Here is a 27,357-nt window from a genome sequence, read left to right as displayed (position 1 = left end):
TAGTGTGTGTGTGTGTTACTGTGAGTGTGTGTGTGTTAGTGTTACCGTGAGTGAGTGTGTGTGTGTGTGTGTTAGTGTTACTGTGTTTGTGTGTGTGTGTTAGTGTTACTCTGAGTGTTAGTGTGTGTGTGTTAGTTTTACTGTGAGTGTTAGTGTGTGTGTGTTAGTGTTTCTGTGAGTGTTAGTGTGTGTGTGTTAGTTTTACTGTGAGTGTTAGTGTGTGTGTGTGTTAGTGTTACTGTGTGTGTTAGTGTTTGTGTTAGTGTTACTGTGTGTTAGTGTTACTCTGAGTGTTAGTGTTACTGTGAGTGTTAGTGTGTGTTACTGTGTGTGTTACTGTGTGTGTTACTGTGTGTGTTAGTGTTACTGTGAGTGTTAGTGTGTGTTACTGTGTGTGTTACTGTGTGTGTTAGTGTTACTGTGAGTGTTACTGTGAGTGTTACTGTGAGTGTTAGTGTGTGTGTTAGTGTGAGTGTCAGTGAGTGTGTGTCTGCTAGTGAGTGTCAGTGAGTGTGTTACTGTGTGTGTCTGTTACTGAGTGTGTTTGTGTTAGTGAGTCTGTTTGATGTCAGTGAGTGTGTGTTTGTCAGTGAGAGTGTATGTTTTGTAAGTGAGTGTGTATGTCTGTCTGTCGCTGAGTGTGTCTCTGTCAGTAAATGTGTGTGTCTGTTAGCTAGTGTGTATGCGTCTGTTCATGAGAGTGTGTGTGTGTCTTCAGCACTTACCTTTCTCCAGCGCCGGACTCCCTTGGCGCTGGGGATCCCTCCGCCGCTCAGCTTGAATGCGCATGCACGGCAAGAGACGTGCACACATTCAAACCGCCCATAGGAAAGCATTACTCAATGCTTTCCTATGGACGTTCAGTGTCTTAGAATCGCGGAAGCTCCTCTAGCGGCTGTCAGTGAGACAGCCGCTAGAGGCTGGATTAACCCTCAGTGAAACATAGCAGTTTCTCTGAAACTGCTATGCTTTTAGCTGCAGCGTTAAAACTAGAGGGACCTGACACCCAGACCACTTCATTGAGCTGATGTGATCTGGGTGTCTGTAGTGGTCCTTTAAGTGTGTGTGCATCTGCATGCACTGGTGTACATACCGCGGTCTCAGGCGACCAGGTGCCCGCCGCCATGTGTTGCGGTCCCGGCCTGCGCAGAGTAAGCGTGCGAGGGGGGGCCCACAGATCAATTTTCGCACCGGGGCCCCATAGGTCATGTGTACGCCACTGCTCCTGTGTCTGTCTCCCTCCAAGTCAATGGTGCTATCATCAGCTCCACCACGCAGGCTCGCTGCCTAGGTGTTCTCTTTGACTCCGACCTCTCCTTCAAGCCTCATGTTCACTCTATCGCAAAATCCTGTAATTTCCATCTCAAAAACATTGCGCGCATCCGCCCCTACTTAACGCCAGATGCGACTAAGGTGTTGGTCCATTCCACTGTACTTTCTCGCCTTGACTACTGTAATCCGCTTCTCAGTGGTCTTACGTGCTCCCAACTTGCGCCGTTACAGTCCATAATGAATGCGGCGGCGAGGCTCATCTTCCTGTCCGCCCGCACCTCCCATGCCTCACCCTTCTGTCAGTCCCTACATTGACTTCCTATAAAATATAGAGCTCAATTTAAAATTCTGGTTCTTGCTTTCAAATGTCTACATAATGCTGCTCCCACCTATCTATCCTCCCTTATACACAAGTATGTCCCGTCTAGGCCCTTACGATCTGCTGAAGACTTACGTCTATCTTCTGTCCGTAATCCCACCTCTGATGCCCGTCTTCAAGACTTCTCGAGGGCTGCTCCATTCCTGTGGAACTCGCTTCCCTCCTGCTCACCCAGTCTCCACTCCTTCAAAAAATCATTAAAAACCCACTTCTTCATAAAAGCGTATCAATTAAACTCTTAATAGCTCCCAACTGATTCCTCTTCTGCAACTGTCACTAGTCTAATACTATCCTTACCTTTTGTGTCATTTTACCCCACTCCCTCTAGCATGTAAGCTCATTGAGCAGGGCCCTCAACCCCTCTGTTCCTGTGTGTCCAACTTGTCTGGTTACAACTACATGTCTGTTCGCCCACCCATTGTAAAGCGCTGCGGAATTTGATGGCGCTCTATAAATAATATAATAATAATAATAATAATATGTTGCTGAACTACAACTCCCATGATTCTATGAATGAAAAAGATAGGCTGAGAATCATGGGCGTTGTCGTTTAGCAACATCTGGAGGGCCGGAGTTTGGGGAAGCCTGTCCTAGAACTAACAATAGCTATACTTCCGCCGTAAGAAGAGACAATTACTGGTGGACCATCTGTAGGGCATCAATGTATATATACCTTCCTTATATCTTTAATATCTTCCATCTCATTCCTGTGCTACTGCTATCCAGGGCCGGACTGGGAATAAAAAAAAAATCTGAATTCTTTTTAGACCAGTCTCATAATGGATTGCAATAGTATGTTGTACAAATACATAGGTAGAAAGAAAAAGTTAAAATTGTAATTATTTCTTCAACATGAAGGAGTGCACTCAAGGGATTTCAAACAGACGTGCAACAGCATACAGTCAACGTTTCAGCCCTGTTACCTTGACGTCTTGTGAAAATAGCAATAATGGGATTAAATAGATGATTGTATGCTGTCGCACATCCGCTTAAAATATAGAAGTTATTTTGTTTATTTGTAAATCCCCAGAGTTCCCTAATCAACGGATATATTACACAGCTGGAATTTGATACCAGGTCAACAAAACCTTGGAGACAGACAGAGGTGGTCCCTACTCTTTGATCTCAGAAATCACAAAAAGTAAGTAAAACTGGTGTATTTGTTATATTCTGTCAATCAAGGAACACATCCTTTATTTATATACTCTATATTTTCTCTCTCTATATATGTAATATCCAAGATTTTAGGAATAAATGCACTCTTTGAGAATAACAGGGTTATATACAAACGTGAGAATTCAAGGTGAGTTCAAAATAAAGGTCAAAATACTCGAACTGGAAAAGTTCTCTAAGTAGGTTATGCTTTCAGATCGGCTACTCTGTCCTTAAATTTTAAATTGACTTTGATTTCACTGTGAATTCTTACTTTAGTAAATAGCTCTGCCCAGTGGCCTCTGGCAAAGTTTTAAGATGTTGGGGCGGCAGAATCCTCCCCCAGAATTTACTCATCCCTATACAGCATAGAGATACTCATACTATACAGAGAGCTGAGCATAACACAGAGATGCTCATAAAATAAACATGTGTTTTTATGTGTGCTGTGTTCCTTAGTCTGTATTATGTATGAATTTTGGTCACTACGGCAGCACCATTTCTGCAAAATGCATGTACCAGGTGTGCCATCAATGCCTTTTTGTCTTTTCTTTGTAAGTTTGATATTCAGATCAGTAAAGCACCCCTGTCCAGTCCCCCCTCTCCCCCCTGCTTCAGAGGCTCTCCTGGGGGTGACCACAAGTATATATTTGAAGATGTTTTGGATAGTAATGTCATTTTAATATGATGTTTAGAGAGTAGATATATATGATATTTATTGTGAGTATATACATCAAAGCATTATCACTTTAATTGTTTAGTTTTGACACTGCATTTTTGAATTGCGTTAATCACATTTATTTTGAATTATAAATGTTCACGATGCTCTCACAACAGATTATTTACACTGTAGCTTATTCAGCACTAGCACTATTTAATTTGTCTCCCACGTTGGAATTAGTGTACGGACCACCAATATTGGGGTACTGTAAAGTACTGGTGGGCTTAACATAATATAGCCGTATGGTGAAACTGAATCCCCATTTTTGTTTGCTGAGATAGGTGATTTTAAGAAGCCTTGTAAAATTTTAAAAATAATTTGTATTTGTGCGCTGCTCCTTAATATGTATTACATACAATTAAACAAGCTGGGCACAACATAAAGATATTTCTAAAATACATAGAGCTGAGTACAATACAGAGCTATCGATACGACAATCAGAGCTGAAAAAAAAAGAGATAATACACAGAGCTAGGCACAATACAGAGATACCTATACGATACACAGAGCTGGGCACAACACAGAGATACCTATACAATACACAGAGCTGGGCACAACACAGAGATACCTATACAATGCACAGAGCTAGGCACAAAACAGAGATACCTATACAATGCACAGAGCTGGGCACAACACAGAGATACCTATACAATGCACAGAGATGGGAACAACACAGAGATACCTATACAATGCACAGAGCTAGGCACAACACAGAGATACCTGTACGATACACAGAGCTGGGCACAACACAGATACCTATACAATGCACCGAGCTGGGCACAACACAGAGATACCTATACAATGCACAGAGCTAGGCACAACACAGATATACAGATATACCTATACAATACACATAGCTGGGCACAACACAGATACCTAAATGATTCACAGAGCTGGGCACAACACAGAGATACCAATAGGATACACAGAGCTGGGCACAACACAGAGATACCTATATGATACACAGAGCTGGGTACAACACAGAGATACCTATACAATACACAGAGCTGGGTACAACACAGAGATACCTATACAATGCACAGAGTTAGGCACAACACAGAGATACCTATACGATACACAGAGCTGGGCACAACACAGGGATATCTATACAATACACAGAGCTAGACACAACACAGAGATACCTATACAATACACAGAGCTGGACACAATACAGAGATACCTATACAATACACAGATATACCTATACAATACACAGAGCTGGGCAGACTTCAGAGAATCCCATACAGCAGGTAGAGACGAGTAAAATACAGAGAAATAACAGACAGAGCTGGACACAATAAAAAGTGCAAAATTTTTCACTGTGTCACAGAAAAATATTATAGTAATCAATTTTCACCAATATCACTATACAGTGTTGAAGTGAATATTCAGGTGTTTGATAGAATAAAAGGTGAAATATATATGTATAAAACTTCCCTTTTAGTTATGGATTTTTTGGCAGGGCTGGTCGGCAACGGGGCCGTGCCACCAGCCGCTTCTGGACATCAGGCCCCCGCAATGGAGCTCCACAACCTTTCTACCCGCAACAGTCCTATCCGGATTCGGGTGCAAGACAATCCTATTCCTATTTCCAAAGAGGAACAGATAGAGGCCGGGGAGGCCGCAGACATGCCCGCGCAAGATTTCCCACAGGTAAGGAAACCAAACTCAAATGTGCCTTTATTAACCATGACTGCCGGCCGCGTTTCTCTTTTTTCCCAGAATTGGGCAGGTCTAACCACAGACGCGTGGGTGCTACAGACGGTCAGAGGTTACCGCATCAAACTACACAGTCATATCCCAGTCAACACCGCCCCCCCCTATACTTGGCAGACACGGACGCCCAGCTTATAGAACGGGAACTGTGCGAGCTACACAACAAAGGCGTGATACAACCCGCACACACGCAAGGGGGCTACTTCAGCAACATGTTTCTGGTCCACAAAAAAAAACGGAGACTTCAGGCCGGTGATCAACTTAAGGGAACTGAACGCCCATGTTGTATACCGCCATTTCAAGATGGAGGGCATACACCTCTTAAGGGACTTACTACAATAAAGGGACTGGTTCACGCGTCTGGACCTCAAAGACGCATACCTGTCAATCCCTATTCACAAAGGCAGCCGACCACTCCTTCGGTTCCTATGGCAGGGGTCCCCATGGCAATTCACTTGCCTCCCATTCGGCCTCAACTCAGCACCTTGGTGCTTTACAAAAATGCTGAAACCAGTAGTGGCCCATCTCAGGACTCGAGGCATCAGATGTATCATCTACTTAGACGATATACTCATATTCTGCAGGACAAGCGAAGGGGCTTCACACCACACCGAATACACCATTCAACTGTTAGAATCACTGGGATTTATTGTCAACAGGGACAAATCGTCACTGACCCCCACGCGCACTATGCAATTCCTGGGCTTCTAAATAGACTCCAGGTCTTGCACTCTTCATCTTCCAAATACCAAGGTATCGGCCATCAGGAAAGAGATACGCAAAGTCCTCAAACTCGAGACCATTCCCCTTCGAAAATTGGCATGGATAATAGGTCTGCTATCCTCCTCCATCCAGGCCATTTTTCCGGGCCCCTTACATTACCGAGCCATGCAACGGCTAAAAGCCCGCTTCCTCAGACAAGACCCCACATACAACCAACCGGTACCACTGACGGACGAGGTACGACGGGAACTCGAATGGTGGCTCAACTGCATGCAAGCGTGGAATGGACGAGCCATCTTCGGCAGCCACCCGGACTTCATCCTGGACTCAGATGCGAGCCGGTGGGAATGGGGCGCAACAGATGGGAACGCAGCCACAGGTGGTACCTGGACGAACCAGGAACTCACCATGCACATCAATTGCCTGGAACTATTGGCCGGATCCTTCGCCATCCAAAGCCTGACGAAGGGACAATCCAATTGCTGCATCCTACTGCGGATGGACAACATCTCCGCAGTACGATACATCAACCACCTGGGAGGGACTCGCTCCCAACCACTAGCCGAATTGACGAAGAAGATCTTCGATTATTGCCTTCCACGCAACATTTCGATTCGGGCCGAACATCTCCCAGGAGAATCGAACCTCACCGCAGACTGGTACTCACGACATTGGAGGGATACCAGCGACTGGCAAATAAACACACAAATATTCGCCCACCTGAACGAGATGAGAGGCCCGTTCATCCTCGACCTCTTCGCATCACGCAACAACCATCAACTCCCAAGATTTTACAGCTGGCTCCCGGACCCGGAATGCACGGCAGTGGATGCCTTCACTCAACACTGGCCCAAACAAGGGGCGTATGCCTTTCCTCCATTTGCAATGATTGCGAGAGTACTTCACCACATTCGACGACGAGAGGTGACGCTAACACTACTGACACCACTATGGCAGAGCCAACCCTGGTTCCCGGACCTTTTCGAACTAACGTGCGAAGATCCACTCCTCCTACCGACCGACCCATATCTGCTCAGGGACCCAACAGGGAACCCGCACCCCATGCTTCAGGACGACAGATTAACCCTGGTGGCCTGGACTCTTTCAGGGGTGCCTGGGACACCCACGAACTATTGTCTACAACTAAGGACCTGCTGTGGGACTCATGGGCCCCAGGGACTAGAAAAAGTTACCTATCTGCATGGAGAACTTGGCACAGTTGGTGCATGGGACGGGACTTGGATCCCTTTACAGCTCCTGTTCCCGAGATAATGAATTTTCTGTTTTCCATCTTTGAAGAAGGCAAATCATACCGCACCATCAACATCATCAGATCGGCTATATCAGCAGCCCATGTTCCATCCCAAGGGAGAGCAGTCGGTCAAAACCCTTTGATCTGCCGGTTACTACGGGGCATCAGGTTGAGACGACCCCCAGCACCAAAATACCAACACCTCTGGGATGTGGAGAAGGTACTTACATTCCTGAAGGAATGGCCTCAGAATGAACAACTATCTTTAAGACAAATGTCAGCGAAATTCACTTTCTTACTGTGCCTAGTCTCATTTCGTCGAGTCTCAGACATATGAGCTTTCGAATCAGACGCATTTTCTATCAACCCGGAAGGGGTCACATTCCAAATCTCAAGACGAACCAAAACCGACTCAACATCAATTTTCTATCCGTTCTTCACGTCAGAGCCCCAACTATGTGTAGTTAGGGCTTTGAGAACATACATGGCGGCAACAGAGACACTACGCCAGCCAACCTCTCAACAATTATTGATTTCATACGTTAACCCTCACGGTCCAGTCTTGACCACTACACTATCCAGATGGATTAGATGGCTCCTCACCCTAGCAGGAGTGGACCCGTCCTTTGGAGCTCACTCCGTGAGAGGAGCTGCAGCGTCTTCAGCTTTTTTAGCAGGCGCGTCGCTATCGGATATCTTACATGCGGCAGACTGGTCCCGAGAATCAACCTTCCGGACGTTCTACTTCCGCCAGTCTTCTAACGCCGCTTTTTCTCTTTTGCCGAAGTGTTAAAATTGCAAATACGAAGCCTCCTGTCATGTTATAAAATTGAAGATTATGCTAGCGCAGTGTACTAATAATCTTAATTTTAATAATGACAGGAGGCGAGTATTTCCCTGCCTTTATTCTTCTTGATGTTTCCACCCTCGTCTCAGGTAAGTTGGATTCAGGAATGTGGGATGATTACCGAATTACACCCTAGGTAAGGGTAAATAATACAATAGATGGACATTAAAGTGCCAACCGATAGATAATCTAAATCAGCATAGAGTTTATATAACACTCATAAAACATATGTTTCATACGGTCCATTCCGTATCACTGATACTACTTTCTCTTTCCTTTCAGTTTAACAAGTATGGATTACCGGGAAGACCTAACTCCATTATCGTTTTCTAGTTGGATCAGACACGTTACCTGTTACATTGGAACTTGTGATGTCGCATTAATCAAGAGGAAATGATGGGCTATGCCTGAACTGATATACACTCTGACTCACTGTGATTGGTTCTTTGTTTTACTGTTTTTTTCTTTGCTGCTATGGAGTGAGTAAAGAAAGTTAATGCAAATACTCGCCTCCTGTCATTATTCAAATTAAGATTATTAGTACACTGCGCTAGCATAATCTTCAATTAACTCTTAATGTGTTAATTGTGTTAATTTGAGTGAATCCATAATATAGTGAATACTTAACTTTACCTTATAAAAATTGATTTAATTCCATATTTGTCTTCTAACAAGAGATACAGTTTTGACAAATGGTGATTAATTCGAAGAAGTATACATAGTTAATTCTATGAAGAAAAATTATTATTATTTTTTTTTTTTTTATGAATTTCTAAGGAGATGATTTATCTAAAGAGATATACATACTCAATTTACTGACCGGTATATAAATTAATTTTTAATGTATTGTATATATTAATTCAAGTGGATCCGTAGTGTTGTGAATGTATGACTTTACCTTATAAGAAATCGATTTCATTTAATATTTATCTTTCAATCAAAAGATGCAGTTTTAACAGGCAATGGTTAATATAAAGAGATAACCCATTGTACAGCGCTACGGAATTTGTTGGCGCTATATAAATAATAAAATAATAATAATTATAATAATAATATATGATTAATTATAAAGATTTTTTTTTTTAAATCTTCATTTGATGGATTTTTAAAGAAGTAATTGGTTTAAAGATATACATACTTGAATTACTAGCTAGATTATAAATTAACTTTCAATGTATTGGATATATTAATTTAGTTAAGTTTTTTTTAAACTTTAATTTTAGAGGGGGGTTGACCCCTCCATATTACACATGGCCACGCAGAGAAACCCTCTTGCAATATTATACATGGTTCAATAAACTAAAAAAACTTTTAAAAAGCGCTGGACACAATAAGAATATACTCACAACTATCCCACGTAGCCAGAATCACTGTGATGGATACAAACCTGCAATACAGAGATCCCCACACAGTACATGTCTCGGTATCATGCTCCAAATTCCTCTCTTTGTCTATCTTCCTAGCCCTCTCGTAGTTATCCATCTCTGTCATGTTATCCCCTTCAGGACCGGCCTGTTTTTGCGATGTTTGTACGTTAAGGACCAGAGCAGTTTTAACACTTTTGTGGTGTTTGTGTTTAGCTGTAATTTTCCGCTCTCTCATTTACTGTTCCCATACAAGTTATATATTGTTTTTTTCACGACAAGAAGGGCTTTCTTTACATACCAGTATTTATATTATGTCATATATTGTATTTAAAAAAAATAATAAAATATGGTGAAAAAAAAACAAAAAACATGTTTTTGGACTTTTACTTGAAAAATCTTTTACTTATCTACAAAAGCTAATGAAAAAAACTGCTAAATAGATTCAAAATTTTGTCCCGAGTTTAAAAACACCCAGTGTTTACATGCTTTATTGCTTTTTTTTGCAAGTTATAGGCCTATAAATACAAGTAGGAAATTGCTGTTTCAATATATATATATTTTAAATGTATCAATAGTGACATTGTTACACCGTTATCTGTCATAAATCCCCGAAACACACCTAACATGTACATATTTTTTAAAGTAGACAACCCAGGGTATTTAAAATGGGGTATGTCCAGTCTTTTTTAGTAGCCACCTAGTCACAAACACTGGCCAAAGTTAGCATTTATATTTGTTTGTGTGTTAAAAATGCAAAAAACGCTAACTTTGGCCGGTGTTTGTGACTAAGTGGCTACTAAAAAAGGCTGAACATACCCCATTTGCAATACCTTGGGTTGTCTTCTTTTGCAAATGGTATGCCATCATGGGGCTAATTCTCATTCCTTGGCTACCATACGCTCTCAAAGGCAACCTAACCAATCTGACAAATTTCAATAAAAAAAAAAAAGTAAAATCAAGCCTTATATTTGACCCTGTAACTTTCACAGACACTATAAAACCTCTACATGTGGGGTACTGTTATACTCAGGAGACTTCGCTGAACACAAATATTAGTGTATCAGAACAGTAAAATATATCACAGCAATAATATCCTCAGTGAAAGAGCTGTTTGTGTGTGAAAAATGCAAAAAACTTCACTTTCACTGACAATATCATCGCTGTGATATGTTTTACTGTTTTGAAACACTAATATTTGTGTTCAGCGAAGTCTCCCGAGTAAAACAGTACCCCCATGTACAGGATTTAGGGTGTCATAGAAAGTTACAGGGTTAAGCACAGTGCTAGCAAATTAAATTATCTGGACTTTTGGCCTGGGTTGGCAGGCAGGTCCCTCAAATTGCAATCATTAAAATTACTTAATTAGGTAAAAATATTACATAAATATGCACTTAGAATTTTAATATATATACATATTTATATATTTGACGTCTACGTGTATATTTATGAAATTATTAATGTAATTTTGTATGTGGACATATGTATATTTCGTATTATTTGTATTTATTTATTTATACATAGATATATATATCATTACATTCTAAGTGTATTTTGATATAAATATATATATATCAATATCAAAATACTGTTAGAATAAAATTGAATATATATATATAATTTTTTTTAATTATTAAAAATTATTTTTATTTTTTGTTATTTATTTTTATTAACATATTATTTGTATTTTATAATAATATATATATATACCATATATATAGTTATTATATATATTGTATATATTCGTGTGTAATTTAAATATAAGTGTATTTTTATATTAATATACGTATATATAAATATAAAAATACACTTAGTGTGACATTATATATATATGATATATATACATATATTATATATAGGTATATATAGATATAATACATATATATATCATATATATATACACATATTATAATTTTTTTTACACTGATTTTTTTGTTTTACACTTTATTTTATGATTTTTCACTTGCAGGGAGACTGCCTGTCAGCACAGACAGTCCCCCTGCAGGCAGATACAAAGACCCCTATTGCGGTCATGTGATCGAGTGATCACATGGCCGTGGGGTCCTCATCTGCTGAGGGGGGACTGCCCGGGCAGACAGGCAGTCCCCCTGGACCGGGAGGAGAGCTGATCGCCGCCGTGGGACCGACGGCGATCAGGTAAGTTGCCCAAAACCGTTATGACGGTTCAGGACCGTCAGCGGTCCAAACGCACGTTTTACCGCTGACGGTCCTGAACCGTCAGCGGTCCTTAAGGGGTTATAGGTACGGGAACCCAAAACACCGTGATCTATGTATTACTGGACCTTAGGATGGCCGGGCTTAATATATGAATGATCAGAGAGATCACCAAGGTCAAGGTTAGGAGAAATTAGAGCAAATATTAGACAAGTCAAATATGAGGAATACAGAGAACAGAATAAACAATAATCAGGGTCAGTAACCTGAGATCTGTAATATCACAAAATCATTATTTGGCTAAACAAGAGCCACAACAATGCGATTGGGGTGAGAAAGGCAAGGTTTTAAATATGTGTGGCTCTATTAGGATTGGACCACGTCATAGATGAGCACCAGAGGATGCAAGGTCGGCGGATTGCTGATTTCATGTTATTAGTGACTTTGTATGTGTGCTCCAATTAGGCGCTCTGAGCCAGACCATTTGAATGTAGGCACAAGCGCATAGAAATAGATGAGGCCCCAGGGAGAGTGCACAGCTTAGCAGACAGGGGCACATGTGTGACGAAGTGCCCTTCGCCACTTTGTCCTGGAGAGGCCTGCTTGCCTGCCTCCTCCCCTGCGACTATGGCCCTGGAAGATTGGGCCCTTTAAAAACAGTATTCGGCCCTAACAGAGTGCATGTCACTCATTCTGGCCCTTTAAATACAGTGGGGTCATTCGGTACTTTCCCTGTGTGAGCGGTGATACCCCAGATAGCTATGCCATGGAGCCTATTCATATAATGAAAGACTATAGGAAAGACTTTAGCTCCATGGCAATTGAACTGTATGAATAGGATCTGCGCGCTATTCGGTAGTTTTGTGCACTCAGATCCCAGCTATCTGGGGATATGTGAAATGTCTGTGTGTTATGTGTAAAAGGGGACTTTATGTATTTTAAAGTGTTTTATGTCTTTTTGCAACCATGTGCTCAATGGAGTCTGTCTCTGCCCTGGGAGGTAATTGGATTACTTCTCCAGGAGAGAGGGCTCTGTAAAACCGGTCTAAGCCGGAAAGCCATGCTTCATTTAGTCACAAAGGACTTTCCCTTAACTTTTGATCCCCTGGTCTGATTCGTGCCATTTTTTAATATGTTGTTCCCCTGAATGGATTGATTATAAAAATGTAAGTTTTATTCATGTACTATGTAAAATCATAAAGTTATAAAAATGTATAAAAATGTGTAAGTTTTAGCTTGGAGATAATTGAGTAGATATAGTAGGAAACTCAATGATCTCCCAAGCAGAGGGGAGGGAAACTGTGGGCTGTACTATTATGTTATTGGTTGTTTTATACCTCCCCCTGGGTGTGTTCTGTTTGTACCTGACTGTAATAAAAACCAGGCTGGGTGTGCCAGCACCTCAGTTCTTCTTGACCCTTCAAAACGTAGCCTTGTCTCGTTATTGGAGGGAATTGCTGTATCACACTGGGGATTGCTATGCTCTGCATATTCCCCTGAGCTTTAATCACTTAGCTCTTTTAAGAGCTTGTTCCGGATACGCTCTCCTGGAGGAGAGGTCTTCTCCACACGGTCCTGGAGGACAGAAACTGATCCAGGGTGGAAGGAAGACGGCGCGGCTCCAGTTAAGCTACGGCGGTTGTGGAGTGTGCGGTGGTTGTGGTGTCCAGTGCAGTGCTTGTGGTCCTCGGTGCAAGCTAGGAAGCGTCCATCAACGGAGGGTACTCGGTCGGAGTACACGGAGCTCCGTTACATTGGTGTTAGCGGTGGGATGGCTTCCCTAGTGCGAGGAGCAGCATCCTGGGAACACCAAGCAAAACTGGAATATTGGTATAGTCACGTACGGTTTGACGCTATGCTGAAGAGGCGGTTGGCTGTCTACGGGCCCCACCTAACAGAGGAACTTGTACCGAAAGTGAGGAGAGAACTGGCAGAGTATCTGCAGATGGAAGCAGAATATCGGGCAAAGATAGCGAAGTATTCCGTCCTTGCGCCCCAGCAAAAGCGTGAGTTACAGGGGGCCGAAGGTGTCGTCCTTCCCCCCCAGCGGCAGTGTGTACCCCAGGGGGCCGAAGGTGTCGTCCTTCCCCCCCAGCGGCAGTGTGAACCTCAGGGAGCCGAAGGTGTCGTCCTTCCTCCCCAGCGGCAGTGTGAACCCCAGGGGGCCGAAGGTGTCGTCCTTCCCCCCCAGCGGAAGTGTGTACCCCAGGGAGCTGAGGGTGTCGTCCTTCCTCCCCAGCGGCAGTGTGAACCCCAGGGGGCCGAAGGTGTCGTCCTTCCCCCCCAGCGGCAGTGTGTACCCCAGGGAGCTGAAGGTGTCGTCCTTCCTCCCCAGCGGCAGTGTGAACCCCAGGGGGCCAAAGGTGTCGTCCTTCCCCCCCAGCGGCAGTGTGTACCCCAGGGAGCTGAAGGTGTCGTCCTTCCTCCCCAGCGGCAGTGTGAACCCCAGGGGGCTGAAGGTGTCGTCCTTCCTCCCCAGCGGCAGTGTGTACCCCAGGGGGCCAAAGGTGTCGTCCTTCCCCCCAGCGGCAGTGTGAACCCCAGGGGGCCGAAGGTGTCGTCCTTCCCCCTCAGCGGCAGTGTGTACCCCAGGGAGCTGAAGGTGTCGTCCTTCCTCCCCAGCGGCATTGTGTACCCCAGGGAGCCGAAGGTGTCGTCCTTCCTCCCCAGCGGCAGTGTGAACCCCAGGGGGCCGAAGGTGTTGTCCTTCCCCCCCAGCAGCAGTGTGTACCCCAGGGAGCTGAAGGTGTCGTCCTTCCTCCCCAGCGGCAGTGTGAACCCCAGGGGGCTGAAGGTGTCGTCCTTCCTCCCCAGCGGCAGTGTGTACCCCAGGGGGCCGAAGGTGTCGTCCTTCCCCCCCAGCGGCAGTGTGAACCCCAGGGGGCCGAAGGTGTCGTCCTTCCCCCCCAGCGGCAGTGTGTACCCCAGGGAGCTGAAGGTGTCGTCCTTCCTCCCCAGCGGCAGCCTGTGTTTCAGGGAGAGGAGCGCAGCACCCTCTCTCCCCAGCGGCAGCTTACCCTAACAAGGGGAGACACCAATCTCCCAGACGGCGCAGATGGGACCGTGGTCTCTGTGCCTGACCTACAGGGATGCTGGACAGCATGTCCAGATCTCCAACTACCCTCACAGGGACAACAGGAGGAGGGGCCAGGCTATGTTCCCAGCACCCCAGCAGAAGAGCTGGCAGCTGGGCAGAGTGCAGTCGGCCTCTGCCCTACCTTTGTTTCTGGTCCAGAGCCTGATGTCCTGCAGGCTACCCAGCAGAAGAGCTGGCATCAGGGCAGAGCGCCGCTGGCCTCTGTCCTTCAAGTCCCCTCAGCGTGTTACCCCATCACCACAGCAAAATACCCAGGTGCAGTAACTGTTTGTTGTGGGTGGGCTGCTCTTGTACTTTGTTGTTGTGGGGGGGCTACTCTGACATCTGTTTATTGTGGGTTGGTGGATCGACTAACGGAGGCACTGACCGACAGAAGGTCAGGTGCCTGGTTAGTCTTCCCCCCAAAGGGGAGATGTGTGACGAAGTGCCCTTCACCACTTTTTCCTGGAGAGGCCTGCTTGCCTGCCTCCTCCCCTGCGACTATGGCCCTGGAAGATTGGGCCCTTTAAAAACAGTATTCGGCCCTAACAGAGTGCATGTCACTCATTCTGGCCCTTTAAATACAGTGGGGTCATTCGGTACTTGCCCTGTGTGAGCGGTGATACCCCAGATAGCTATGCCATGGAGCCTATTCATATAATGAAAGACTATGGGAAAGACTTTAGCTCCATGGCAATTGAACTGTATGAATAGGATCTGCGCGCTATTCGGTAGTTTTGTGCGCTCAGATCCCAGCTATCTGGGGATATGTGAAATGTCTGTGTGTTATGTGTAAAAGGGGACTTTATGTATTTTAAAGTGTTTTATGTATTTTTTCAACCATGTGCTCAATGGAGTCTGTCTCTGCCCTGGGAGGTAATTGGATTACTTCTCCAGGAGAGAGGGCTCTGTAAAACCGGTCTAAGCCGGAAAGCCATGCTTCATTTAGTCACAAAGGACTTTCCCTTAACTTTTGATCCCCTGGTCTGATTCGTGCCATTTTTTTATATGTTGTTCCCCTGAATGGATTGATTATAAAAATGTAAGTTGTATTCATGTACTATGTAAAATCATAAAGTTATTGGAAGGTCATCTTGGCAGGCGCCAGAGGTGTCCAGTTCGGATTTCCCCTCTATACGGACGCGGCTGGCTCTGTCTGATTGGGGCGATTCTGGGATCACACTGGTGTGCTGACATGGTCGGCGGCGTGGTCCGCCTCCAGCTTGACCAGGAATCTTGCCTTCCTGGAGCTTTCCCATTGTGGTGGCATTGGATTTGTGGGGTCGGGAGCTACAGGGCCATCGGGTCGTTATTCACTGTGCCAACCTCGGGGTTGTCTGGGTGATTAGCCAGCTCTCGGCCCCCCTTTTCTCTTTTGGTACTTCCCCTGCTCCAGCGCCTGGTGTTCCAGTGCCCGTGTCTTCATGTGTCGTGTAGGTCCGGTTCCTCTTGGGCCAAAGTACTCCAGGGTATGGGTGAAATGGCAGGCGCGGGAGTCAGAGGTGGGTGTATTTGCGGGTTCGCCTGCTCGTTACAAGGTCTGTTGTGACTGTTGGAGCGCTGGGTTTCGGCTGATATGTCGCCCTCCGGGGTGTTCTTGCGTGTGTCCAGTTTAGTTTTCTGGTTAAGTCCCAGGGTTGGGTGGCTGTCACCACGGAGTTTTTGGTATGGCATGCGGTGTAGGGCCCGTGCAGGGCTCGGTTTCTGTGGATCCAAAGAGGCCGGTTTTGGGGGCCTATGGGCACAATTGTGCCAGGTGCTCCCAGATGTATGCCTCGTCATTTCTTCATTTCTTTTTCTTTCCGCATTGGCGCTGCGACGAAGGCCTCTTGGCTGGGTATGCTGATTCAGGATGTGTGGAGGATAGTAGGGTGGGACTCTAGGAGATTTGTTCCGTTGTGCGGGACGCTGGTTTGCTCCGTTTGCTTTTTTCTTCTCGGGGCGGATGATTGAGCACTCGATGGTGGAGGTTCGGTGGTTCAGCGCCGGGGGTGTCATGAAGTGGGTCTGGCTCCTCCCGGAAGTGGTCAGGTTCTCTCACTTGCGGGGCGGGGGGTGTCATTGGTTCTGGTCATTCCCCCTGGGGGGGGTACTCGGAGACTTGGTGGACATAGGGAAGCGGGACTTGTCCCAGATCCTTATGTCATTTCCGGGGGGTTTTTGCATGGTGTGGTCGGAGGTTGTGGCGAGAAACTATTTGCGACAAGCACACATCTGGAGTGCGTTGGAGCGCTGCCGCGAAGGGTTCAACCGTTGGGTTTCGCGGTTCATTATAGGCGTTTTAAGGGAAGCCCATTTCATCATGTGTTGAGAGGGAGGCGACTGATTTGTTGTGGCCGGATGGGGTTCATTTGACTGAGGTCGGGCTCGACCATTTTAATCTGGCCATTCGAGAGACGTTGGAACAGGCCATGGTTGCTTTGTTTGGGGTCCCCCGCTGATTTTAGGCTTAAAACAGCGGGGTTGTGGTGGGGGTGTGTCCTTGCCAAATAAGGGATGGTTTGGTAGATTAGATGAAAAAGGGGGATAATGGCCGGGTCTCATCCTCCCCCTGTCACTTATGGTGAACCTGGAGGAGGTACCAGGTTGGACGTGTCCCCACTGGGTTGTAAGTCGACCAGTGGGGAGCATTATGGTTGGGCCCCACCGAGTTGGTGGAGAGCCCTGAAAAGGAAGATGTTTTTATTATGCCGAGGGGGGGAGGTGAGAGCCTTGGGGAAGTTAAATTAGACAGTTTCTTTGGTTACTGTATGACTATATGCAAATTGTTTGTTAATTTATGATATTTAATATTTCGTTATATGTTAAAGGAGTTATACAGTATTTGGTTGTGTTAATAAATGCTGTGGCCTGTTTTCTCCAAGAAGTTGTCTGTCGTTATTTGAAGGGGAACGTTATGGTTTTATGGGGGATGAAAGGAATGTTATCCAATGCCCACTACGTACATACATGAACGAGCAGCGTGCGGCACATGAATCATTGCCAGAGTGGCAAGGGAGAGCCCTGAAATCAGTAAGTATGACACTCTTGTGTTCTCATATTCAGTAGTGTTCCTGCTATGATATCTATAGTTTTTTATTAAATATTGCTGCTGTTATGAAACATGTCAGGTACTCCGTTAGCTCTCAGCACACAGTGTGCACATGGTTAAAGCATCAAAATACTGATACACTCCAAATATAACAGCTACTCCTCACAAATAGCTCTCAGCACAAAACAGATTAAAATCAGGATCAGATCAGTCCTCAGAGTCACAGCCCCAGTCCTGCAGTTTTTCAGGTAACCACAGCATGAGTGTCTTAGATCTCAGCTATAGAGAGTCTGAGCACTTTAACCCCTTAGTGACCAGATCGTTTTTCAATTTTCCTACTGTTAACATTTCTGCGGTGTTTGTGTTTAACTTTGATTTTCCTCTTATTCATTTACTGTATCCACACATATTACATACGGTTTTACTTGCCATTAAATGGTCTTTCTAAAGATACTATTATTTTCATCATATCATATAAATTACTATAAAAACAATTATAAAATATGATGAAAGAATTAAAAAAAAACACTTTTTCTTACTTTGACCCCCAAAATCTGTTACGCATCTACAACCACCAAAGAACACCCATTATAAATAGTTTCTACATTTTGTCCTGAGTTTAGAAATGCCCAATGTTCTTCGTACATGTATTCTTAGATTGCTATTTTTCTTTTTAAAATTTGGCATAGATTGGTGGTAAAATTCTCTCTTTTGAGTCAGAATAGCACGTTTTCCCCTGTATAAATCCACCCCACAATCAGGGGCCCTGTCCCTAATCATGTCTTTGTTTGAATCTGCTGGAGAGTGTTGACTGTGCAATTGAAGACCCTTATGACTCTCCTGCAGACCCTAGTTAGGCACGGCCCCTAAGTCAAGATGAGAGGGTTTTTTGCTTTAATGCTTGTATAGCACATGAAATAGTGCAGCCTGCAATGACAAAGGCAATACATAAGAGGTAAAAAAACAATCAAACCAGTCTGTAAAACAAAGTATATACATAATGAGGTCAGTCCGTAAAACGAAATGAATATGAACAAAACAAAGTATATACATAATAAGGTCAGTCCATAAAACGAAATGAATATAAACAAAACAAAGTATATACATAATATGTTCAGTTCATAAAACAAAATTAAAATAAACAAAACAAAGTATATACATAATAAGGTCAGTCCGTAAAACAAAATTAATATGAACAAAACAAAGTATATACATAATAAGGTCAGTCCGTAAAACAAAATTAATATGAACACAGCAAAGTATATACATAATAAGGTCAGTCAATGTACAACATACACATTTCATTCTAAATGATTCAGCTAGATTAATACCCAATCTGATTCTACTAAAGTTCAGAGTTAATTAACCCCAGCTTATTGTATGATTAGTGTATATAGTATGAGTAGTGGATATAGAGGACAGTTTTAGTGATAAACAAGGCACATTTTTTTTAGACATTCTAGGAAATATTTTGCAATAAGGATTGAGCTAAGTGTTTTATTAAGGAGCCATTTAACAACATTAGAGGAGGTGAGGTCCTAGGCATGGTATAAAATAACAATAATACTAGATTGGTTCAATGTATTTGCACTGAGGGTCCCCCTCTATTTCACAAGCACCAAGATCATGGAGATTTTTGTAATAGTCTTCTTGCTCCTTAAGAAGAAGACAAGAGTGAGACTTGGAATGCAGATACCTTCATTGCTATAGTAGAAGGAGGTGGTAAGCAATAGATACTGAAAGCTGGACTAATGATATCAGTGTACTATAAAACAATACCACGACGAAAAGTTCACCTAGCTTGGTATTGTATTCCTAAACAGTGTTTTATGATCACAGCAAGGGTGGACTTGTAGATTTGGTTTCATCTGATTCACAATTCAGAGGTCAAATAGTAAATAGAAAAACCTTGTTAGGGTTAATCACGTCACTGCAGCCACATTAAGATGTAAAAAAAAAAGATCACTATGTTTGTTATAGGTGAGGTATAATTCCCAGTATGGCCTTCATGTGCTATGCTGTGAAGTAGAAGCTTGTCCCCAAGCCCGTAGCCCCTACAATTCTACATACCACCCATCACCCTAATAATAGTAAGGGGGCCCAATTAAAAAAAAAAATCATACTTACCCATTCTTCTGAAGATAGAAAGCCCAAATAAAAAGCCATGATAACAAAACAACATTATTAAAAAAAAACAGCAAAAATAAAACAAGATGCAAAAAAAAAAAAAAGACTTCAAGTGAGCCCTGTGAGAGCTTCATGCAAAAAAAGCTTTTAAGACGGGAAGCCTATAGATTGGGCCTAATCACCTCCTGTAGGTTAGGGCTGGAAGGGCACTGGCATATTTCCCCATTTTCTGAATTATAGCCCCCACAATATAGGTGGAGGCAGCAGGAGAATTTTTTTGTGTTTCCCTGTTAATGTTTAAAGCTCCCACCCTTTACTCATGGATGGGTGCTGAAGGGGACTTCAGTATGTCTCCAATGTTTTGTTTTTTTGCAGTGGCCTACCCTCTACCTATGGGCTGGGGCACGGGGTAGTTAAGTGCCCCACGCACCCATTGTTACATTTTAGAGACGTCACCCATGGGTGGAGGCTGGAGGGTGACTGGTATGTTCCCCCCTGTATTAAATAATAAAAATCAATTTTAGAGACGTCATCCATGTGTGGGGGGCTGGAATGGACTTTAGTATGTACCTTTCCACTGCCTATTGTTTGGGCTAGTGGGGGACAGTTTAGTGGCCCTACGGTTATTGTTTAGAGCACTCATCCACCACCTATGGATGGAGGCACAAGATTTGGAGACTAGAATGCTACCCCATTTATTATGTAATAGCCCTGTCAATTGCCTATGGGTTGGGGCAAGGGGGATAGTTCTGTACTACTCACATAGAACATTACTATACCTCATTATTTCTGGAGCAAAAGGGAAACAGTGATGTTGGGTGGAAGGGGATAAAAGAGTGAGTTTATTGAGTAAAACTAACTATACTGAAATCTAAAGATCAGTAGAAAACCCCTAACCCACACATAGCACTAAATATGTGGGTGCCTAGCTATTAGCTTTCAAACTATGACAAAGTGGGAAAAGTAGAAATGCCTGTTTTCTAGAAGCTTCCATGTCCAGGTTTTACATCCTATCTCTTTATTTCCAACGTGACCATAGAGAAGGAGATCTGCATGACACCTGATAACAGAATGATTCCACTGACTGATACATGACACATCTCTGGCTACTGAGATTTAACTAAAAGCAATACTGGCACTTTATAACATGGGGTATTTGGGCATGAAAATTTTATCATCCTAATCTGTGATTTCTATTTAAATAGAACTCATTCGGAGATTCTCTATTTGAGAAACAAGTTTAGGTGAAAAAATGTATATATTTTATATTACATTGCTTAAAGTGCTTCCAAACACCATGACCCCTTCAGTGGTTTGATGCAATCCCTCGGCTGCTGGAGGTGTAACTCCACCATTGGCAGCATCATTGGGGTTTTCATCAGCTAATGTTAATTCTGTGCAAATGTCAATGAACCGAATGTCAGTCATTGGCTGAGAATGGTCAGCTGACACTCTCAGACAATGAATGTTGACAGCATCAGCTTCCAGCTTCTGCAGCTATGCAGAAGCCAAATGCACGGCACTGCGGCACAAGACCACCTTGAACCCCAATGGGGACCTAGTTAATTTGCAAAATAATTTGCCATTACCTAAGGACAAGGCCATGGTACTCCAGGCATCATAACCACAACAGCAGACTTTAAATATCACCTATATCATTAGGAGCTCAATTTATTTAATAATGATTGGCCGAATTCTGAAGACGTTCAAGAGCACAAAAGCGTATACCCACGTTTATTTCAAAGCCATAAACACATTTTACTTGTATACTATTACAGTTAGTCTGTGCCACAAGTCTATACATCAGACGACAGAAGGGAGGGATCAATTCAAATGTGAACAATTATGATGTTACACATTTCTTTTTCTTTTTTTGTGTTACCATATATTTATTTCCTTACAAATAGAAGACGGGCAAGCCAGCTGCTTATATTCCATTTAATTTTCTTTTCCAGAGAAGCAGTATTTTTACAAGCTCATTTTTTAATTTTTTTTTATAATTCCACAGTTTCAATTAAAAATTGTTTCACCTATCAAGTATATCAGTTTTCTATCCTTAGGGGATAGTTAGACCACTAGAATGCAAGAAAAAAGATTATAGAATTTGCATATCCATCTAGTGGGCTTCTCACACTCCTGTTTCCAGGCTTCTTGTAAAACCTTTTTTGTTGCTATAGTAACTAGACTTTATACTCCCTTTTGACATGGATATTACTATATGTTTTGACACACAAACTGTCCTTGCGATACTTCAAGCCAGCTTGTCACAATACATTTACTGAAACCTGAGCTATTTCCATAAAAGTATTTTGAGTTGTGCGCCTTGGTTTTCCCTTACACCTTTTGCAAAAACACAAATGAAAACTCAAAGAGTTTTAAAATGACGAGTCAAAGTCTTATTTTGTAAACGTGGACTGCATAGAATTTTGTGTAATGCATGAATGTCAAATATTTATTGCATCTGCCTGAGAGGCCTCTCTTACTAACGATCAATGTACAATTACGTATTAACTATTGATTGGTTTGGTTTGTCCCAAAGTCAACATTTCTGTATGCCTTCTCACTCCAAGACAAACATTAGTTGCTATGACAGTCCATTAACGGAGAATGTTGGCAAGACCGAGAGCTCCAAGAGAGGCAATCAGAATGCAAAATGAAACGGAACAGAAAGCTGCAGATTAGATGTCCACGTGGACCTAGGACCTGCAGAACAAGTTCTAAACTCATGGTTTGAATAACCTTCCCTCCACTCATTGCAAGGATAACAAACAGTCTACTAACGTTACCATTCACATTCTCAAAGAATGTTTTCTCTGTATCAGAGCCAAAGTCGGAAATACTTTAAATGCTTATTCACTAGACTAAGAGAATGTCATTTCTTAATGAAAACGAGCTATTTGCTGTGAACGTATCTTGTAATAATCATTAAACAGTTATTGAAATTCCAAACCGTGGGAAAGTGAATTTTGTCTTTGTAACTCGATTTGGGGGCATTTGTTCAGATCAGCAGACTCATTACCTATACGAACGCAGCGAGTGCAGTTAGGTTCAGAGTTCTTAATGGGCAGAGAGAAGCAGTTTGCATACACTTTGATTCCCATTAATATCACTAGGTTCAGTTAGGTGGCATGGTCACCAGTGACCTCTTTGTGTTAATATACAGGTTATTTTTTAATGGGTTTCTGAACTGAAATATTTGCTGCACATCGTGTTAACTTACTCACCCAATGCACACTCTATTGAGTTACTCACCTGATGCACACTCTGTTTAATTACTCACCCGAAGCACACTCTGTTGAGGTACTAGCATGATGCACACTCTGTTGAGGTACTCACCCTATGCACACTCCGTTGAATCACTCACCCGATGCACACTCTGTTTAATTACTCACCCGAAGCACACTCTGTTGAGTTACTCATCCAATGCACACTCTGTAGAGTTACTCACCCGATGCACATTCTGTTCAGGTACTTACCCGATGCACACTCCGTTGAATCACTCACCCGGTGCACACTCTGTTGAGGTACTCACCCGGTGCACACTCTGTTGAGCTACTCACCTGATGCACACTCTGTTTAATTACTCACCCGAAGCACACTCTGTTGAGTTACTCATCCAATGCACACTCTGTAGAGTTACTCACCCGATGCACATTCTGTTCAGGTACTCACCCGATGTACACACCGTTGAATCAATCACCTGGTGCACACTCTGTTGAGGTACTCACCCGGTGCACACTCTGTTGAGGTACTCACCCGGTGCACACTCTGTTGAGGTACTCACCTGATGCACACTCTGTTTAATTACTCACCCGAAGCACACTCTGTTGAGTTACTCATCCAATGCACACTCTGTAGAGTTACTCACCCGATGCACATTCTATTCATGTACTCACCCGATGCACATTCTGTTGAATCACTCACCCGGTGCACACTCTGTTGAGTTACTCATTCGTTGCACACTCCATTAAATTACTTACCCAATGCACACTTTCATAATGTACACTCTATTAAAATATTCTAGTAGTAGCAGAATATTAAGCTCGCTATTGTAATGAGTACTGAATAAAACAGTGTAGTTAAAATAATAAACTTTAGACTTTACCGCTTTATGAGACTGAAAAAATACACTTTGTTTTCCTTGTGGTCTTGCAAATTTAGCTGTTGAAGACAATAAAATAAATTACTTTATTCTTTATGTGAGAATGTCGCTTTAGACTTCCCATCGGTATTTCTACAAACAAATCACACAGGGCACATACAGAAAAGGGTAAATCAATATTTGAACGTCTGTTCCACACACTAGGACAATATGTGCCGTCTGTATATTTGTAGGTAGTTGGATATTTGAAAGCATTTTAGCTCTTAGACAAGGAGAGAATGGTTAACATGTAATTTAGTGGGTCATGTACAATAACAGGTGCATAAACTACATTTATTTATTAAGTAAGTGTTTGATAAGTAATTATATATCGATATCTCTCTAGCAAAAAATAAAATAAAAAATAAAGTTTATAAAGGAAACCAAACAGACCTCACTTGCCATGTTGTATGACGTATGAATTGGCCCCAGCAGCACCCTTATAGTGTATGCATGTTCATGTGAGTGCAGGAAGAGGAGGGTAAGGACCATTAGGGGAGGGGGGGGGGGGGAAGCAAGGACCATTAGGGGAGGGGGCAGCAAGGACCATTAGGGGAGGGGGGAAGCAAGGACCATTAGGGGAGGGGGCAGCAAGGACCATTAGGGGAGGGGGGGGAGCAAAGACCATTAGGGGAGGGGGGGAGCAAAGACCATTAGGGGAGGGGGGCAGCAAAGACCATTAGGGGATGGGGGAGCAAGGACCATTAGGGGAGGGGAGGGGAGGGGGGCAGTAAGGACCATTAGGGGAGGGGAGGGGGGAGTAAGGACCATTGGGGGGGAGTAAGGACCATTAGGGGAGGGGGGAGAGCAAGGACCATTAGGGGAGGAGAGGGGGGGCGTAAGGACCATTAGGGGAGGGGGGGAGTAAGGACCATTAGGGGAGGGGGGAGCAAGTACCATTAGGGGAGGGGGGTGTAAGGACCATTAGGGGAGGGGAGGGGAGGTAAGGACCACTAGGGGAGAGGAGGTGAGGTAAGGACCACTAGGGGAGGGGGGGGAGTAAGGACCACTAGGAGAGGGGAGAGGAGGGGGTAAGGACCACTAGGGGAGGGGGTAAGGACCACTAGGGGAGGGGGGGAGTAAGGACCACTAGGAGAGGGGAGAGGAGGGGGTAAGGACCACTAGGGGAGGGGGTAAGGACCACTAGGGGAGGGGGGAGTAAGGACCACTGGGGGAGGTGGGGGGAGTAAGGACCACTAAGGGGGGGGGAGGACCACCAAAGGGTGTAAGGAGGGAGGACCACTAAGGAGAGGGGAGGAGGGTAAGGACCACTAAGGGGGGGGAAGAGGGTAATGACCACTGGGGGGATTACCACTAAGGGGGTGGGGGAAGAGGGGAAGGTTTACTTAGGGGTTTGGGAGAGGGAGGACCACTAAAGGGTTTGGGAGAGGGAGGACCACTAAGGGGAGGGATGGAGGACCACTAAGGGGGAGGGGGGGTAGTGAGAAGACCACCAAGGGGGGACTGCAGAGAGACAGGGGGCCAAGGGAGAGCACTAAGGGACAGAAGGGGAGAACACGGAGGGACAGGAGGGAAGGGGACATCAATAATTGACAGGAGGGGAGAGCACTATGAAAATGTTTTTAAAAAAATAGAGCTGCTCCCCTCTCAGTCCCTATCCTACCCCTCAAACCCTCTCTTTTATACTACACACACACACACACACACACACACAGAAACATACAATGCATTCCTACTCACACAATACATCCCCTTACATTCAACAAACACTCATTCTCTTACACACAGAAACAAAATGCATCTCTTACACAATCAATGCACCCCTTACATACACACACTGCATTCAATTACATATACAGAAACACACCTTGCACCCCTTACACACACAAATTCACACACAGAAACACACATTGCATCCCATATAAACACACTACATCCCTTACACAAATTGGCATCCCTATACACTACATTCTATAAGAACACACACACATTGCATCCTCTACAATAACACATAAAACATCCCCTACACACATACACTCCACTTCCTGTGAGAGAACTCATGGGTGGGCCATGTAGGTATTTATGGGTGGGCATTGTAGGCATACTCACGGTGAAGCCCTGGGGGCCCAGACCTTAAACTGTGTAAGAGGCCCTAAAAATGGAGCTGCTTCCTGTTTGTTAATTGTTGTGAGCACTGTTAAAAAACAGTCTCCAGAGAGCCACTTCTACACCAGACCTGTGGAGCCAGACTGAGCCCATCATCAGCCTCTTGTCCTCATCTGGTGGTAAGTAGGCAATCCAATATATTATTAGTGGCACTAATCTCACATTAAATGGATACTATAGTGGTTCTGGTGTCTATAGCCTGTGCCTGTAGGCTTTTTAATGTAAACACACTGTCTTTTCAGATAAAAGACACTTTGTGAAGACTGGCGTTGGCCCATATGGCAGAGCAAATTTTTTTTGCCTAGGGCGGCAAAAATCCTTGCACCGGCCCTGCCCAAACCCCCAGTGAGAGTGCTGGATGTTGTATGTTTTTTATATTTTTATAGTCAAAGTCTTATTTTTTAAAAGTCGACTGCATAGAATTTTGTGTAATGTATGAATGTCAAATATGTATTGCATCTGCCTGACAAGCCTCTCTTTTTAACGATCAATGTACAATTACGTATTGACTATTGATTGGTATATATATGTGAGTTATTCGTGTTGGACATCATAGCTCAATTTGAAAGAATAATGGATCTGAGAGAATAATAATATTGACTTCTAACATCAGAAAAACATACTTTAATCCTTTAACGTACCTTGAAACTTACATTTTTAGTTTTACTTCAGTAATAGAATCAAAAGCTAAAAAAGTGTTGGAATCTCAGTGGTGCATAATGGAAATGTATGTTAGTAGACATGTGGTTTCACACTGACTGCCACATGCTGATCCTGCTTATCGTGTATAGTTAGTGCAAATTCATTGTTTATCCAAGCCAATCAGAAGTGGTAATCCACCAGGTGGTAGTCATGTACAATTTTGTATCTCAATTTTTTATCTCAGACAGGTCTTCCTTTTTAAATGAAATGGCACTGAGGATTTTATTAAGGTGCCGTCCATCTATGTCATCATCTATAGTAAGCAGGGAGGGGATATCAAAATTGAGACATATGGCATAATAATTGTTTACCTTTTTCTGTAACAGGGTAAGTACAAGGGTGATGGATTTCCCCTCCCCCGTTTATTTTGTAGACAATATTAGGGACATGTTGTCTCCCAAGTCTCACCCAATGAAAATGTATCATATTTGCCATGAATTATGTGAAGTGTGCTCTCTCAGTATTTCCATATTAAAAGGCTCCTGATATTTGGGTAACTACAATCACTATTGTTGGGCATAGGTAATGCATATCAATGTATTTCAATGTATC

The sequence above is a fragment of the Pelobates fuscus genome, chromosome 4 (genome assembly GCF_036172605.1).
Source record: "Pelobates fuscus isolate aPelFus1 chromosome 4, aPelFus1.pri, whole genome shotgun sequence".
Taxonomy (NCBI): domain Eukaryota; kingdom Metazoa; phylum Chordata; class Amphibia; order Anura; family Pelobatidae; genus Pelobates; species Pelobates fuscus.
Note: the sequence above shows the minus strand (reverse complement) of the source record.